The following is an 18,405-nucleotide window of genomic DNA, read 5'->3' on the forward strand; positions in this document are numbered from 1 at the left end:
AGGAGAAGAGGAGAAAAACAGTGGGGGGGGGGGGGGGGGGGGCACTTGGGGGATGGGGAAGTTTGGTTTTCAGAAAAGTGTCCTGGAGTTCCTTTCAAGTAAAGTCTCACTAGCTGTAAACTCAAACTGTTTGCTCGAGGATGAATCGGCCATTTCCTGTGTCGTTTCTTCAAAGTTCAGTTTCATTCTCCACACGATGGATCAGAGAGTGTAAGAGTTCCCAGTTCAGAGCTCAAAACGGACTGGTTCCTTTCCATGGCTGGTGTCTGGTTCATCCTTCAGTGTCTGGAGTGGGATTGTAGATCTCACTGGTTTGCTCGGTTGTTTCCCGGCTGGTGAAAGTTGTGTTTCAGGTCAGAGTCAGTTCGTTCTATTGAAGGAAGAAACAACAACAAAGAAGAATCTGGTTATTTCCCTTGAACGTCCAAATTGTACAAATCCAACCCCCCCCCCCCCCCTCCTTGTACATTCTTCCTCTCCACTCTCCTCTTCATCTACACATGCATCGATCTTTCCGGCTTCACCTCGTCTCCTCCCTCACCAAACTAATTCATGTCAACCATCCTAATGAACGTTTAGGGGGCGACAGCGACTATCAATGTCACGAGAGTCGCTTAAAATGAAGTGAGGGGGATCAAATGAAACAGAGGCCTTGATGTTTACACTCTCTCTCCCCGTGTGTGTGCTGGGCGAGCACAAGCACCGCACGTCCTCTCTGTTTAACCTCACCACTCTGACAGCGCCGGGATTTAACACCTCATAAAAGTCTTCAAGGAGAGGTGGGGGAGTCGGAGTGTGTGTCTGTGTGTGTGTGTGTGTGTGTGTGTGTGTGTGTCTGAGAGAGAGAGTGAGAGCGTCTTCAATCCAGAGCCTGAGACACGGGACAGCTCTGAGACGGGTTTTAAAAGGAGACGTATTCTACTCATAGTCAGCTCGATGGTTTTAATTAGAGTTGTTACTGGTTTTCCTGCTGAGTTCTGTTCAAAGCTGCAGCTCCTCTGCTCAGCCTCTGTCAGAAAGGCTGAGGTTTAGCTCAATTAGCTGAGCCTGAAACTGAACCCGATGAATATTCAGTTCTCTGTGTGTGAGCCTGATGTTCTCACAGATTACAGACACAGATTAGAAAATCAAAATCAAATGTGACCGAACATGAAACGAATATCATAAAAATAACGTTTGGTCTGAAACCCGGTGCTCAGGTGGAGTCTCCACACTTCACCACAGACTTCGGGTTTTTAACTTTGTAAAAAAAAAACATAACACACACTAGACGACAGAAACATCATAAAGAACAAAGACATCATACGTCTCAGAGTAAAAAGTGAATGTGTGTGTGTGTGTGTGTCTGTGTGTGTTTGGATAAAAACATCTCCACACGCACTCAGACGTCAAGCTGAGACAGTTTATCAGGTGTTGAGTCTATGATGATACAGACAGAATAGAGGAGGCTGTGTGTCTGTGTGTGTCTGTGTCTGTGTGTGTGTGTGTAAATATCTCACTCATCTGCTTCTTCTGTGTGGGCACGTTACATTTCTATATTGCACAACGTGAACATATTGTATCTCTGTGTATCGCCTGCGTCTGGCGTTTGTTTGTGTTAATGACTGTTTGTGCATAATTTAACTATCTGTGCAAACACAATCACTCATTGAGATTATCTATGTGTAGACGTGGGCGGGTGCAGTTGTGTGTTTTCGGCAAAAAGACAAACTACAAATGAAGCATCTCCTGTTTTGGTTGCAAGTATATGAAAAGTGGATAAGGGGCTCGGTCTAATAAGAGGAAAGTCCCGGCTCCTCCCACTACCCTGCCAGCCTCCAGCATCAGATTCCCTTTGTGAGGCTCCGGCTGGTTCCTGTGTTCCTCCTCCAGGAAGATTCTAATGCACAGAGATGATGTGATCGTTTGGACTAGTCGGCTCCATCGGCTTCATCTAATCTCTGGTCTGGAACTAATGGAGTTTGTGTTCTCGTGCCGGGTTCACGACTCAAATTAGACGATTAGAAGAGGACAAGAAAAAAACGATGGTTTCATTCAAACTCACGGTTTCTGTGCTGCCTCCTCTTCCTCCTTCCCTTTAATCTGTTCCCTCTCCTCTCAATCACTTCTCCTTTATCCCTCCAATCTATTCTTCATCTAACCTTCCACCTCTGTCTCTCTATGCTTCCGTGCTCCTCCTCCTCTTCCTCTCTCTTCACCCTCTCTCTGTGATGTATTGCTGCTCTATCAGAGCAGTTTAATGGCTGGCCTTCAGTGCTGTTGAGTTTCCTGTGAACTAGGCTGATAGCCTCCCTGAGAGGAGGCGATAGGAGGAGGCAGCCTGTCTATTACACCGAGTGGTGCAGAGGTGATAAACACACACACACACATTCTCCATTAGATCCTCATCTGTTCTGATATCAAGTTGTTCTCTTACATTGAAAGGTTGTTTTTAAAGCCATAATGCTGTGCACCATCATTTAGATTAATGCAACACAGCAATCTCCATAATGACCTGAGGAAGAAACACAACTCCAGCGTGTTATTGACTGTGCGCTGTGCAGGCTTGTTTGTTTGATGCATAAACAAGAGCAGGACAGATAATCGATGAATCCTGAGAGAACGTGTGGTCTGGAGACACTGCACTGTGAGTGTCCCGCTGGGGACAAAGATCCATATTTAGCTGCTTTCAGAAATGCACTGAAGTCCAAACGTTCTCCTCAAATGATCCCGGAGGTGTCAGGGAACAGCTGATGACGTTTGGACATAAACATCTCAGGATGAAGAAGAGGAGCCGGCCACTTAGAAGACGAAGACGTCAACTTGGAGAGACGAGGAGATTCCAGAGCTTCTGGTGATGAGGGCTCTGAGACATTTTCTGGTGTTTACGTCTGGACACAGATTCAGTTTTGTGTCTTCGTTGGAAGCAACAGGCTAATTCTCCAGCTCAGGTTCTGAAGACAAAGTCGAGCTTCACTGAACTTCATCAGGTGAACGGATCTTTGAACAGATCCAGAAAGAAAACAGCTCATTCCAAACAAGTTAACAAACTGTGTTGGAGAGTTTTATAATTCTGTCGTACAAATAACCTGGTTGTTGTCTCAGCTCCGAGGGACCATCATGAATTTAGGGGTTACAGAACAACAGAGCTGAAGAAAACCTGACTCTGCTGTTTTCATTTCTGCTCGTTTCTCCCTTAACAAGCTTCTGGGGCACCGGCTTGAAAAGTGAAATGCATCACTTCAATGGAGCTGAGGCTGTTTCCCAGGACGAGGATTTAAAAACAGGAAGAAGTTGACTCAGGTGGTGAAGTGTCGAGTCACCTCTGAGGTTTGGACTGTCACAGCCGAGAGACTCAAAGCTCTGCAGAGACGATCACTCTGTGGGAAACAGCCACTGAAGACGTCTTCTGAGTGAAGGTTTGGAGACAGAGACAGGGAACGACAGGAGAGAGACAACGAAGACAGAGGAGCAGGAGATGATGTCACTGAGGAGTAGAACTGATGAGAGGAATAAGAAAGACAAAGAGATGGATTGTGAGGACGGAGAGAATAAGTGAGAAACGCTGTCGTCCCAGAATCGGTGAATCTGGTCACTTACTCCTCCTCGACTCCCGATCGATCAGCCTGACCTTTGCGTCTGTTTTCCGTTACCGGCGGCGGTGACCGGCTCTCGCTCCCCCCCCCGCTGTATCAATCCCTCTGTCATCTGTCACTCCACACCTCCGGAGCGAGGGATGAGCCTCATCCATCTGCCTGCAGACACACAGGGGAGGAGAGGGATGACAAGAAGAAGAGTAAACAAACGTTTCAGATCAAAACTGAGGTTCAAAAAGTGACTGAAACCACACACACACACACACACACACAACAACAACACAACCACATGCAACATTAATCTTCTGTTCTCCCATCCAACACAAAAAACAACACACGCAACAATCACATGGGTGGATGATTCCTAAATTATTCTCATTTGTAGCAGAAAGAGAAACAAGAGAAACAAGCAGTGAAAGAGGATTCACCAAATTAACCAGGGAGGAAATCTTACAGATAAGATAACACAAGATGAGATAAGATGTTTTCTGTCACATGACCGACAGACGAGCTGCAGGAACTTGACATTCAGCCGTCGCTCCGTGTTTGTGTTTCATTAAATGTCACACAAACATCACAGGGGCGTATTTCACACGAGGGGTTCAAGAGCGACAGTGATGTTGAAACATTTAGGAGCTCACAGTGTCGTGCACAGGAAGTGACACGGATCACACCTCAGTGGAGAGTGGTGCATGATGGGAGGAGGGGGGATTGTGTTGTTGCTGTCACTCGGGTCATTTCCATCCGAGCAGCCACTAAGCCACGAGGCTATTGGACTGCAGTGATGGAGCACACAGGGAGACGGTGGATGGGGAGGTGTGTGTGTGTGTGTGTGTGTGTGTGTGTGTGTGTGTATGGGGAGGGGGGGGGGGGCTTGTAGAATTCATGAATCTATCTGTTTATTCTCATAAGGTCGCAGCAAACACTGACCTCTGATGGATAATAACACTTCAGCGAGTACGGGTCGTTTACGGCCACGATTTAATAAACTTAAAATCAACACCACTCTATTGAAGACACATTTAAATCAGAAACATTAAGAAACTTCATTTTTGTCCTAAGAAACAAGCTGAAAGATGAAAGGATCCTTGAGAGTGGAAAGAGGGAAGTTAAATTGAGGATCAACCAACCATGAAACTATTTCTGTTGAGCAGAGAGAAGGAAAAATATGAAATGTTACTGGGAGGAAATATTAAACAGAATGACATCAACACAAATCGACCTTCATCTCGAAAATTCTCAAAACTACCAAAGAGAAACTTGTAGATTTAACTCTGGCAAATTCAAAACAGCCGTTTCTGTTCTCACATTGAAATCCAGACACGTCCGTGGGGATCAAGACACAAAATCAACTCTTTACAAAGATAAGAGAGAGAGAGAGAAACTATTTAAATTCAATATTGGGTGAGAAGCAGCGTTGATGATGTTGGAGTCCAGACTTATGATTCCTATCACGTCCACGAGATGTAATGTTCAGAAATGCAGAAAGTGGCTAGTGCAAGACTTTAATAAGAGAATGAGAGCGAGAGAGAGGGGGAGAGAGAGAGGGAGAGAGAGAGAGAGAGAGAGAGAGGGAGAGAGAGAGAGAGAGAGAGAGAGAGAGAGAGAGAGAGAGAGAGATAGAGAGAGAGGCAGGAGGTTGAATGTGTTTAAAGAGTCAAAGTGTTAAAGTTTATCCTCCGCTGGCTGATGTAAAAGGCCATTAACACAAAGCTGCACTGCTAATGTGATACCGCATAATCCCTCCATCTGTGTGTGTGTGTGTGTGTGTTTGTGTGAGTGTGTGTGTGTGTGTGTGTGTGTGAGTGTGTGTGTCAGAGAGGAGGACGGTGTGTTAATCACTTAACTCAAAGATATTCTGTCTGTCAACTGCTGCGAAGGATCTTAAGGGAGTGCAGCTCTGAATGTGTGTGTGTGTGTGTCTGTTTGTGTGTGTCTCTCTCTGTGTGTTTGTGTCTGTGTGTGTGTGTGTGTGTGTGTGTGTGTGTGTGTGTGTGTGTGGGGGGGGGGGGGGGGGGGGGGGGGGCAGGCCGACGTGTCACAGGCGTCCCGCTGCAGTGTGTAAAACCGACAGATAACAGATCGGGCCGTGCTCGCTCTCAGACACAAAGGGGAACAGAACAGAGCGTTCCTCAAATCAGCCCAGAGACTCCACATCATACACTGGGGGGGGGGGGGGGGGGGGGGGGGGGGGAGAGATGAGGCCCTGGGCGGAGCTCAAAGATTCAAAGGATAGTGATGACATACGACGATGACAAAGCCGGAGAGACGGAGAGGGAGATGAATGGATGAGAGGGAACGACGGCACCAGGAGAAGAAGAAGAAGAAGGATATTAATGGATCTGAATGAGGGGAGGACGAGGAGGTGAGGAGGTGAGGAGGGAAGTGGATGAGGTCACATGAGGAGAGGGCAGCAAGGAAACGAGATGAGTCTACAGGTCACCGACCTTCGACAACTGAAATCTAATCAGTTAACGTTTGGGTCCAAGTGACAAAGAGTTTGAAGAAATATCGTGTTCAAGAGTCAGAAAACCTGATTCATGAGTCAACAGTGATCACATCCACCACTGGACACACACATAGGGACATGAAAGAGGGGAGGATCGAACCGCTCACCTGCTGGTTAGTGGGCGACCCGCTGTACCTCCTTTTTAAAGGTCAAAAACGCAGTTAAGTTAAATTAGCAGCGCGAGGTTCATACAGCCGAGTAATTTGTGTTCTCAACCCCAGAGGGACGAAGAAGGAGGGATGTATGGAGGAGGAGGAGGAGGAGGAGGATGAGGAGGAGGAGGAAGAGGAGGAGGAGGAGGAGGAGGAGGAGGAGGAGGAGGAGGAGGATGAGGAGGAGGAGGAGGAGTGAATAAGGAGGAGCACTGTCACTCAGGAGTCGATAAGCGAGCTCATGAAAATGAAGTGTTTCTCATCGGTATCAACACGAACTGTACGAACAAAATATAAGAAACACACACACACACACACACACACAAACACACACACACGCTCTCTCACTCTCTCTCTCTTCAGTAGAAGAAACTCATTATGTTTTCTGAAAGGCTTTGTGTCTATTAATCTGCATTGAAGAGCCAGTATCACTGAGCTGAGAGACACAAACTGTGACGAGTGAGTGAAGCACAAAGGAGACATGAAGTCACCGCCTCACAGAAGATCTTCACAAAGCACCTCCCTCTGAAATTAATTAAATCTCAAACAGAAAGGGACGAGGCCGTTTCCACGAGCTCAACAAACACAATCGGCAAAGGAAGAAGGTGTCTTTGAAAATCTGTTTATCATAAGTTAGATCTTTAATCTCATGTATTAGTTCAAAGAGACAGAAAACACGTGTCGACTCCAGGAAGTGAAGTCGAGGTGGAACCTGTATTTTCGTGGATTTTGTGTTGCACAGAAAACAGTTTCAGAATTTTAGTTATTTTCTGAGCTCCAGTGAAATGAGTCTGCTCCCGGCTGTCGTCATAATTCATTCAACAGCTGCACTTCCATCCACATTTATCATATCATTAATTCATTGAGGAAAAACAGCTTCTGCTTGGAGTGGAGGTAAAAAGCCTGTTTCTGGAGCATATTGAGAAAACAGCACAATTTAGTGGTTTTTAAAAAAATGTTATGATTCACAGATCGAAGCCCAAACACTCGATGGTTGTAGATTTCCATTCCCCAGGTGCTTATCTTTGATTCATGGCATTTTAAACAGGAGATACTGAAACAACGTGAAGGAGCCGGGAATAGAAAGTCAAGATAAATAAGTTGAAACTCATGTCTGCTCCAAATCCTCTGTTATTTGTCATATACTGTTTGTTTATCCTGGTTGGTGAAGGCGGTTGTGGCAAATCTATTGTTTCAGGTCTGTTGGTGCGTACGCCCGCTCTGACCTTGACTGTGTGTGTGTGTGTGTGTGTGTGTGTGTGTGTGCCGCCGTCTCCCATTGTCTGGCAACAAAACAACAACTGGTGCTGACTTTTATTTTGCTTTTGATTTAAAGTTATGACGCTCCTGCAGAGAGGGGAGCGAGGAGCCAACTCACACAAACACTTTATGTTCTGCGTCAGGTCTTTGTACGTGTGTTTATTTTTGAGTGTGTGTGTGTGTGTGTTTGTGTGTGTGTGTGTCCATATTCTCCTCTGTGCTGCTGTCAAGAATTCCATTAAAGCACAGTTGATGCATCAACATCATAAGCACAACAACAATTGGTACAGCAGCGGAGCGGCAGGCAATCAGGGAGACATTTTACCATCTCTAAAGAAAAGGGTTTTTCGGTAACGGGCTTTTTTTCCTGGATTTATATTCTGCTCAGCCAATATTCCTCTTATCTGCCGACTCCTGATGGAGGTCGAGAGCGCCGAGTCGCCCGTAAGAGCCAATTGTGGCGTTCGCTGCTCAGCCAGACTGCGGGAGAAACTCGTTGTCTCAGTCTGAGAGAGGCAGTTACTTCTGTAAGCTCCTGAGATCCGAGCTGGATGTGAGCAGAACTCAAAAAGATCCTAAATCACCAGGCGAATAACAGGAGCTTCTCATTTCAGAAGAGTACTGTTTCCAACCCGGTCTGTGTGTTTGTGAACAAAATATCTGAACGATGCATTCACGGACTTTCACCAAACTTAGTGGGGATATTACTCAGGAGTTGGTCTCCAGATGATTCATATTTGAAGCTGATTGGTTAAAGATAGAGGTCAAAGGTCAGGGTTTAAATCAACTCAAATATGGTCTGAAAAAACTCATTTCCCAAGACAGCTCCAGCAATCTGAGGCTGATGTTTCCAGATGTGGCGTCACTGTAAGGAGCTTACATCTCTACATACAGGCTGTGGGTCAGAGGATCCTACTGAAGAAGAATCCCTCAGCTCAGGGTTTAGGTTTTTACAGCTTTAATGTCTTAACAGCCTCGGGGTCTCACCGGCCACTGAACACCAGCAGAACATTAATTCAGCAGTTAAGTGTGATGAAGCTTATTCTGGTGTCTGTGTCGGGCCCTGGCAGAGCCGGCTTGAATTAAATCTCCCGGTGGCCCCTTCACTGCTGCACCTGTTAAGTCAAAGGACAGAGTTACACCATAATCATTCTTATTGGTGCATTAAATGCGGTGAACTCAATTTTTTTGCCTCGGCTGAAATAACTGAAACGCCTCCGTCTGTCTGTGGGGCCGTTAAATCTTTAAATTTTCATTTAACTTTAATCTGCTGTAATTTATCAAGTTCAGGGCAGAAGATGAAACAGCCCGAGCAGGTTTAACCAGAGCAATCAGTGGTTTCCCCTGTTCTGTATTATTAAAGTCATAAAGGCACTGGTCCCTGTGGGAAGCACATTGTGAGTAACACTGTGGGAAATGAAAGAGGCTGTGGGATGAGTTGGTTTCACACCACAGGGAACACGAGGGAGAGGAGAGGACGTGGGAGACTGCAGGTAAAGCATGCTCCTGTGTGTGTCTGTGTGTGTCTGTGTGTGTGTCTGTGTGTGTGATGATCCCAGTGAACAGCACCATTATATTACTTGAGAATTACCTGTACACACTTCATGTAATCAAGCCTGTACTGATTTATTTCACGTTGTACTTTGTATTTTTCTTGCACCTTATTTAACTATTGTATTTAATTGTGCATTATCACAGGAACACACAGGAACACAAAGGAACACAAAGGAACACACAGGAACACACAGTAACACACAGTAACACACAGTAACACACAGGAACACACAGGAACACACAGTAACACACAGGAACACACAGTAACACACAAGGACACACAGGAACCTGCACACATCTGATCTGTCTGAACTCACAGTCAGATTGTTGCTTTGTAACACCAAACTAAATATAACAGGGCTTTTGTCTGAGCTGGTAAAAGACGTGTTCCAGCTGTGCACGTAATTCCCACAATGCACGGCGTTCCCCCCTGGAATGTAAACACAACTCCTCTCTCCCTGGACCACGTGCAGCACAGACAGATGTTGTCCAGTTGTGTCTTGGGCTCATAACGTGTGTCTGTGTGTGTGTCTGTGTCGGGGTGTTTATACAACGGGGAGTTTTAAATGGAGCGATCTCATTGGTCGAGCATGTATCCCAGATGTGCGGCTCCTTGCTTGTTATTGGCTGATCCATAAGGTTTTCTAATCAGGGGTTCAGCTCCCGAAAACTTTTTTAGATTCTGCAGTTTTTAAAGTGAACTTTTAAAATCTAACTTTTCTCCCTTGATTGAAGGTATTTCTGTTGCTGTGTGTGTGTTTGTGTGTCTGTGTGTGTGTGTGTGTGTTTGTTTCTGTGTGTGTGTGTGTCTGTGTGTGTGTCTCTGCACAACCCTTGCATCACCAGCTTATCCTTCACAGCTTAAAGTGTCAGAGGTGCTTTTTTCACAATGAGCCTTTCATTCGCTCTCGTCCTTCATCTCCTTTCTTTCTCCTCTTCCCTTCGCTCACACAGCATCAAGCGTCGTTTTTTAACAGTTATTAATAAAAAAAAATCACGGTATATTTTTGTTTCCTGCTGAAGTCCGTTAGTAAACACAGATGGACGCGTCTAAAATCACAACATCCTGGATACAAACAAAAACAAAGAGTATCGAGGTCTTGACGTTTCACCTGATTTGAGAAAAAACAATCAATTGTCCTCAATTTAAACTTTTAAAAATAACAAACAAATCTGAGCATAAAGATTGAATTCTTCTTCCAATCTCCGATCCGGGCCAACGAGCACGAGCCGTGATTACACGGAGCCGGCGGCCGACACGCTCTAATCACACGGAGCTGAATCACACACCGGCTGAGTCCGGACAACAGGCGGGGAAATGGTGCCACGGAGAAGAAAGAATCTAATTCTGCCAAAAACCAAAGAAAAGCATTAAAATGGTCGATTCAACCCGTCTCTCTTTCTCCACGTCGCTCTGTTCTCCTCACAGAGCGACGTGGAGCCGCTCTGTTCTCCTCACAGAGCGACGTGGAGCCGCTCTGTGAGGACGGCGCCCACATCTGCCCAGGCTCAGTAGGTTTTAACGGTAATGACACATTATGCAAACACTACAGGAGCAGAACACTTATGGTAATCCCACTCTGACATTACATATATTGATGCATAGTGTGCTGCGGATCAGCATGTTACACAAAAAACACTCACCGACAGACACACAAACACACATGATACAAACATCCTTTATGTAGAGACACGGTAAAATGGTGAAGAAAGCAGAAAGAGAATCCTGGATCTACACATTTAGATTTATCTCCGTCTGTAACTCGGTGGTCTTTGAATGAATATTGAATATTGAATATGAATGAAGCTGAATTATCTAACGTGCTTTGTGAGTTTGAATCTGAAACGACACAGAAGCTTCAGTTCTTCACAATCGGCCGATGACTCACGTAACCTTGAGTTGAGAAGGAGGTGAGGAGAGGAGTCCTTGACTGTTATTCACTGAGAACATAATCGACAGAGAGCCAGTCAAAGGAAGCAAATCCGTCCAGAGTGTGTGTGTGTGTGTGTCTGTGTGTGTGTCTGTGTGTGTGTGTGTGTGTCTTTTGTTCAATTTGTTCCAAACCCATAAAAGCTTTTTCTTCTGCCAAAGAAAAACCACAAGGATCTTTGACTTACAGACTTTCATAAGGCTGAGTGATTACGTCAACACACGTGTGTGTGTGTGTCTGTGTCATGTGTGTTGTGTTGAACTTGATGTGTGTGTTGAACATGTCTCTTCAAAGACAAGGTTACATCAGACACGTGTTCTCCAGGATTTCATGATACAGATTTAACGTGTTTTTATTACAAGGTTAATGTATATTTTTATGTGGAATATAAATAAGGGAAGAAAACATTACCTCTTACACACTGACACACACTGACACACACTGACACACACACACACACACACACACACTCAGTCTTTAGCTCACACAGTAAGAACATCATCCCCTGTTGCTGTGATTATGTTGTCGCTATCAGACGATCAGTTCTCCTCCTCCACAGCTCCACTCACACCCGGAGGTATTGAGATGGATTACCACCGTGTGCGCCACTTGTGTGTGTCTTTAGATTGTGTACGTGTGCATGTGTCGATAAACGGCCTCTTATTTCTCCTCCTCCCTTCCTTAATCTCCTTTTACTGCCTTCTCTCATTACCTGACAAGTAGAAGTCCTTCTATTTGGAGCTAAACAGGACTAAGAAGCCTCTTAAATATAATATATATTGTTTATGTAACACAGAATTGAAGCTGAATTCTAAGATCTCTATTAAATTCAGGCGATAATTTATCCCTGGTGACATAATCAGATAAATTCCAAGCTCTCCCCTCAGACTGTTTTAAGTGTTATCGTTCTTTAAATGGCGATTTAAGTGAAATGTATGTTTTTAGTCAGTTTTTTGTGGTTTCATTGTTGATTATTTGTTAATAAAACGATATCAAAGATAAGGAGAGCCCCCTAAAGGAGTCAAACATCTGACGAGACACTAAAAAGGACTCAGAGGACGAAGGAGAAGGACAGAAATCCAGAGAGGAGAAGAAGAAGAGGCTGACGTGACTCGTGTCTCTGAGAAGAAAAGCTGCCAAGGTGCTCTTTGCCCTTGAGTGGGCAGAGACACACTCCTCCCTCTCTCCTCCCTCTCCCTCTGCCTCCATCCATCTCTCCCAGTGCCTCCCGGTACATTTTAAGTGGAGGAGAAGCAGTGAAAAGCAGACACTCCCCCCTCCCTCTCTCTCGCTCTATGGAAGCTTTATATACGAGTCCTCCTTCTCCTCAGCCTCCTGCACTCGAGTCCTTTCACCTCCTCTGACGGATTTCAAAGACTGGAATCCAGATGTGAAAGGTCAGAGCTTTGAACGATGCAGTGCACAGAGCGTCCAGCAGGAGCACATCTGGCAGCGTTACGCTCTGCTCTCTGTTCTCTGACCACTTCAGGAAAGTTCAGGTTCAAATCGGCTGCTTGAATCTTTATCCTTACAAATAATGTTGATAAGTCAAATGGACATAATCACAGAAAACAACAGCTTCTGAATATGTTTTATGAATGATATAATTTAAAGGAATATAAAGTGTTTAAACTAGAATTGCTGCCCTGCATTTGTGAGCAGATGTTTCAGACGTGCATCGGAAGCAGCGTGAGCGCAAGAAGAGCTGAGGCGAAGGACATCTTAGCACAAGGGGTCTATTCGAGTGCAAGCGTAGGGTTTAGAGAGTGAGAGCAGCTGTGAAGAAGAGGTGGTGTTCTGAGGAAGGGCAGGGCAGGGCTCGGTGCAGCCTCTGATGGATGCTACCATTCACAGGGAACCACATACATCACGGAGTGCAGAACTTTGGAAGAAGGACTTCCTGTGCGGGGGGGTGGGATGAATATACGATGTCTCCTCCTCAGGGTCTCACACACACACACACACACACACACACACACACACACATGGACGTACAGGTGGTGTAGATCCACTCACATCAATGTGGAGGTCAGGTCCGCCCTGATGGATGTTGACCTGCTGATAGCCACCGACACGTTTAACCTCCAGTCCTCCACACCTCCACAACCCCATCTCTCATTCCCTCTATCGCTCTCTTCTTCCTCTCCGTCCATCTCTTTTCCTTTCCACCACCGTCAGGATTCACACCCGTGTCAGGTTTCACTGTTCAAGCTTCTTTCTTTCACCGGTTCTCATCCTCGGTGTCGTTAATCGACCGTCTCACACGTCTCTCACTTTTCTTTTCACCCTCTGTCTTCACTCCCTCTTTCTCTCCTCCTGACTTTGGGCCTAATTTCAACCGTCACCTTCCCTCACATATTCCCTCCTTCATTTACTCCCCCCCCCCAATCCTCCCCCCTCACGGCTTGCCATTAAATGTGCAGTATCATATTCATGCCGAGCAGCAGGATGAATAATAACGACATACGTAGATCCTGTAATACACGACTTTGACCACTAGGAGAGCACCACTTCCCTGCCAGTCCTCTCTTTCCTCCGTCCATCTGCTCCTTCACCTTCCTCCCCTCCCTCTTTCTAATTGGTCTCCTGGAGGTCTCCGTCCATTACCACACCCCCACACCTCCCTCATCACTTCTGCAGCTTTAACTCTCGCAAATCAGGCAGCAAAGAAGATGACCAACAGCGCTCAAGGGCCCTCACGCTGTTATTAAGATGCTGCGCTGAGGGCATTAAGTACACACACACACACACACACTCTAACACACACACACACACACACACAGAGAGAGAGAACATAAATAACCAGACGGTGGACAGAGGACGTGCAAAATGAAGAAAAAGACAAACAAATACACAATTAAAGGAAAACACACACAACGGCTGGAAACCAGGTTTCAGGCTGTCATCAGGGAGCAGAGAGGAGGAGAGAGGAGCAGAGAGGAGGAGAGAGGAGCAGAGAGGGGGGAGAGAGGAGGAGAGAGGAGCAGAGAGGGGGAGAGAGGAGGAGAGAGGAGGAGAGAGGAGCAGAGAGGAGGAGAGAGGAGCAGAGAGGAGGAGAGAGGAGCCGATAGAAGATGAGTCAAATGGTGAAAAGGAGGAGAAAAGAAAACAACCTCAGTTAAATGAAGCTTGAAAGAAATGAATAGAAGGTTCAATAATCACACAAGCACATATTGTGAGCAGCGGCCCACATAGGTATATAGAGGGGAGACCAAATAATAACAAAAATAAAAGGCATGGATGATTCTTTGAGTCTTTAAATTCTCTCGATAAAAAGTTCTCAAGATCCATAAATGGTTTACTAGGAAAACTGTGAAAATGTTGAATAACATATCGCAAAGTTAAAGATGCGGATAAATAGATTCCTGAAGCCGCTCGGACATTTATCATTCCACCAAGCTTTGTACAAATCTGTTCAGTAGTTTTATGAATCCTGATAAATATCAACCAAACTATAAAAGCATAACCTCCTTGGCCGAGGCTGAAACAAATCAAATATTGGCATTTAAAAGTTACTTGATTTTATCTTTCATCTTTAATTTCTTTGAACTGAAATGTCACATTTTCATTCAGAGCCTGATATTTGAAGTGCTGCAGCTCGACACATCACACAACCTGTTGGCAGCTGAGCTTTGAAAACAAAGGTGAGCGAGACAAACACAAATGAGCTGTCACTTCTCTTCTTCTTCTTCTTCTTCTTCTTCTTCTTCTTCTTCTTCTTCTTCTTCTTCTTCTTCTTCTTCTTCTTCTTCTTCTTCTTCTTCTTCTTCTTCTTCTTCTTCTTCTTCTTCGTCTGTTCTTCTTATTTCCATCTGTCAGTGAGTGTTCTATTCCTCCGCCTCACTCCGTCTTATCCACGTCCATCTGCGTCCGGACCGACTCCAATTAATTTACACAAAGCGAACACACACACAGGACAAACAACAAACCAACGTCTGTCTCTTCATTTACCTCCAGCACAGAAACCAGATATAAACTCTAAATGGAAAAAACACAAACTGAAGAAGGTTTATGTTTGTATTCACAAACGCAACAGGAGACGTACAACAACAACACACACACACAGGTTGGGGGTGATGCACCATGAAATGAAACCCACAGCAGGGGTTTGGTATGTGTGTGTTTGTGTGTGTGTGTGTGTGTGTGTGTGTGTGTGTGTGTGTGTGTAGTCTTTCTCCAGCATTAACACTGACCTTTAAAGGACCAGCACAGGAACCAAAGCCTGGTCCTCATGAGGCTAAATGTAATTTCTGAGATTCTGGTGAAGGTTAGAGGTCTAATGGGAATTCTGGTTAAGTTAAGGTTAAGGTTAACCATGAACTGGTCGTGGTTAAGGTAAGGGATAGTGGACAGAAGTCAATGCAAAGTCTTAATAAGGATAGCTGCACAAACCTGTGTGTGTGTGTCTCAGTCTATTTCTGTGTGTTTATGTTTTAATGTGAACGCCACCTCCCTCTTTTTGTTCGGGGGGGGGGGGGGGGGGGTGTATGTGTCCCCAGCTGAGGGAAGACGACATCAATATTTGAAGACGCTCCTCTTCCTCTCCATTTCCCTGCGATATAGAGGACATGAGGACAGGAGACGGACTGAGAGGAGCGAGGGGGGAGGAGGAGGAGGAGTTCACAAAAACCAAAGAATTCCAACAACATGTGACTGATAACGAGGACGAGAGGGAACTGAGACGGAGACAGACAGGGAGACAGACAGGACAGGGAGACAGACAGGGAGACAGACAGGGAGACAGGGATCCATCATTTATTCTACATGAGGACGTTTCTAAAAGTGGAATTCCTGCAAATTAAATTTTCAAAGGAAATGTGTTTTTTTTACGCTCAATGTTATTATCTCTGCCTTCTGAGAGAGAGAGAGAGAGAGAGAGAGAGAGAGAGAGAGAGAGAGATAAAGAGTGATTGAAGAATGTAGATATATCAATTACGTGTGCTTGCCCCCCCGAGGGTTAGTAAATAGACTGTGATGTATCACTGTGACGATGATCTCAGCATAATTCAGCACACACACTCGGAAACACACACACACACACACACACACACACACACACACACACACACATCATCAGAATTAGAGCTGTGTAATTACGGATGAAGTGATTATAGTAATTATTTAATAGCAGATACTACAATCAAGTTAATTTAAACAACATTAGTTGTGACCCAGTTGTGCGTTGCTGTGCAGCTACACTGTGGTGTTGTCATGCAAACCAGTTGTCATGTTGAGTTTATCAAAGTGTTGACAGGATATTACCCATGATCCTCTGCTTCCTGAACCAGAAGAGCTGCTTCTTTAACCAATCCCCCAAACTCTGTTCATGTTTTAACAGTTTCCTGCTGAATATTGGAGATAAACTCTGGTTTTTAATAACTTCAGAGTGTTTTGAACTGATCTCAGTTCAGCTTCAGTCAGTTGTTCTCTCAGGAGATGGAACCCACTCAGCAGAGTCACAGAGAACAGACGCTCAGGGAGAGAAGAGGAAACTTTCTATCTTCACACTCACACATCAGACTCACTCTCATCAAGCTGCTGCTTTAAAGGTTAAAAGTTGCTCAGTGTTTAATGAACTTCTCTTTCACAGTTTGATTGTTTCCGAGGTCAATTATACATTTTAGAAACACTATAGATGAAGCTAAAGTTAATTTAATGTTTTGTTTTCTGCCCATTAGGTTTATGATCCTCCACGAGTTGCTGTTATTTTAACTGCCTGAGCCTATTAGCTAAAGAAGCAGGCTAAGTAGAGCACATTAGAGAATCTCTTTAATTCCCCACTCTATGAATTGATGTGGAAAAACCCTCAATTTGCATTTACTGTCCGTTTATTATGATTCAATGAACAGTTTTCTCATATTCCACAAAGCCGAGTCTGCTCATTATTTAAAGAAAAAATATTGTAATGATCAACAAATAGTGTTTGTGTCTTTGTAGCCTGAAGGGAAGAAGTGCTGCATGAATTCAAAGTTGTTAAAATGCCACTTTCCACAAACCAGGGAAACAAAGGAAACATATTTGACCGGAGGGAAATGTTTCCATGCGTATTATTTGTTCATAACCGAATAAACTTCAACAGGAAAAAAATAAAAAATAAATATTATCTGTGAGAGCAGGAGCGAGTCGGCCCCATCGAACTGGGAACGCACCAGTGACTCAGCCAAACACACACTGGGAACACACGCCCTGATGCAGATACCAGATCGAATCTGTCACTAATATGCAACACAAATGATTTATGGTTTAAAAACACAAACAGGAAACACTAGTGCGGACACACACACATGTTCACAATCTGAACAAGAAGCTGACGAGGAGCCGGGTGAGAGGCTCAGTAATAAAAACCTTCATTATGGAGCAGTTCCCTCAGGCTTCCATTAGCACTGATGAGAGTCCTCCTGTCTGACTCGCAGCCCTCTAGCTCCTCTCAGCTGCCCCCCCCCCCCCCACCCCCCCCCGCAATATAAAGTTAAATGTCTTCATATTTTTCAGCAGCAGGAGTCGGGAGAGGTTTTGCAGAATTGAAACCGTTACTGACGTCAACATCGTTGGAATGAAGTGAGAAATGAAAACCGCTCAAGCTTCCCGATGCTGAGTTTCCTCTCCTCAGCTGTTGGAGGAGAAAATCCGCCTCAAAAAACTGAATCACGTCCAAAACGTTAGACTTTCACAAACGATAATCTTCACGAGGAGAATCGCTGGAGCTCGTTCAAACTGTAAAGCTCCGAAACAAAGAGCGACGGCTCCAGAGGCTTTCGTTCACATGAAGGATTCACATCGTTCCATTGTTCCAAAAGGTTTCTGCTGCTCTACTGCTGGCTTCTGTTTCCTCAAAGACACACAACAAAGTATGGTGAGAATATGTTGGTGAGATATTTGGGATGGTTTAAAGAATCGAGTGAGAAGGTGAAACAGGATGACACCAAACCTACTGGACCAGAGAAACAGGAAGTGATTAACTGTCACTATGATCTGATTAAAGGGGAAGATCCAGGAGGTTTTATCCACTTGACATTCTACTTGATTTTCAAGGGAATAATTCATGGATCTTCATTAAAAAAAAATCATTTAATTAACATTGATTAACTCATCAGCTTTGCTTGGTTGTTGTTGAGAGTTCAGTGTGAGCCTGGTGCCCTTTGCCTTAAGATGAATTATCAGGGGGCCTTTTTTAATTTGTTGATCGCAGCAATTTAACGGTTAATCCCTGAGAGTTGCATGAGTTTTCCAGACTTCACTTTAAATCCAATAGTTCTGCCAATTGGTAAAATATTTATATTCCCCCAAAAAATGTAATTTATGTCACAGCTGTGAGTTGTTGCAGAAGCTCCGACTTTATTTTTTTCAAAGATGCAATAAAGTTTAAAACCCCGTTCGCTGGTGCGGTTGTAAATATTTCACGATCTTTTTTTTTCCCCCCTTGT

The 18,405-nt window shown here is 44.7% G+C and overlaps 1 long non-coding RNA gene across 1 annotated transcript in view; it reads right to left on the reverse strand.

Annotated features, from left to right (window-relative positions):
• Positions 1-49: 49 nt before the first annotated feature.
• LOC128430064 (uncharacterized) overlaps positions 50-18,405 on the reverse strand; it is a 69,511-nt gene continuing 51,155 nt past the window's right edge. Inside the window, exons 4-5 of the long non-coding RNA XR_008333944.1 lie at positions 3,580-3,734; positions 50-370 (exon numbers count right to left, since the gene is read on the reverse strand). This is a non-coding gene — a long non-coding RNA (uncharacterized LOC128430064). The remainder of the gene's footprint in view (positions 371-3,579; positions 3,735-18,405) is intronic.

This window comes from Pleuronectes platessa, chromosome 23 (assembly GCF_947347685.1).
Source record: "Pleuronectes platessa chromosome 23, fPlePla1.1, whole genome shotgun sequence".
NCBI classification, from domain to species: Eukaryota; Metazoa; Chordata; class Actinopteri; order Pleuronectiformes; family Pleuronectidae; genus Pleuronectes; species Pleuronectes platessa.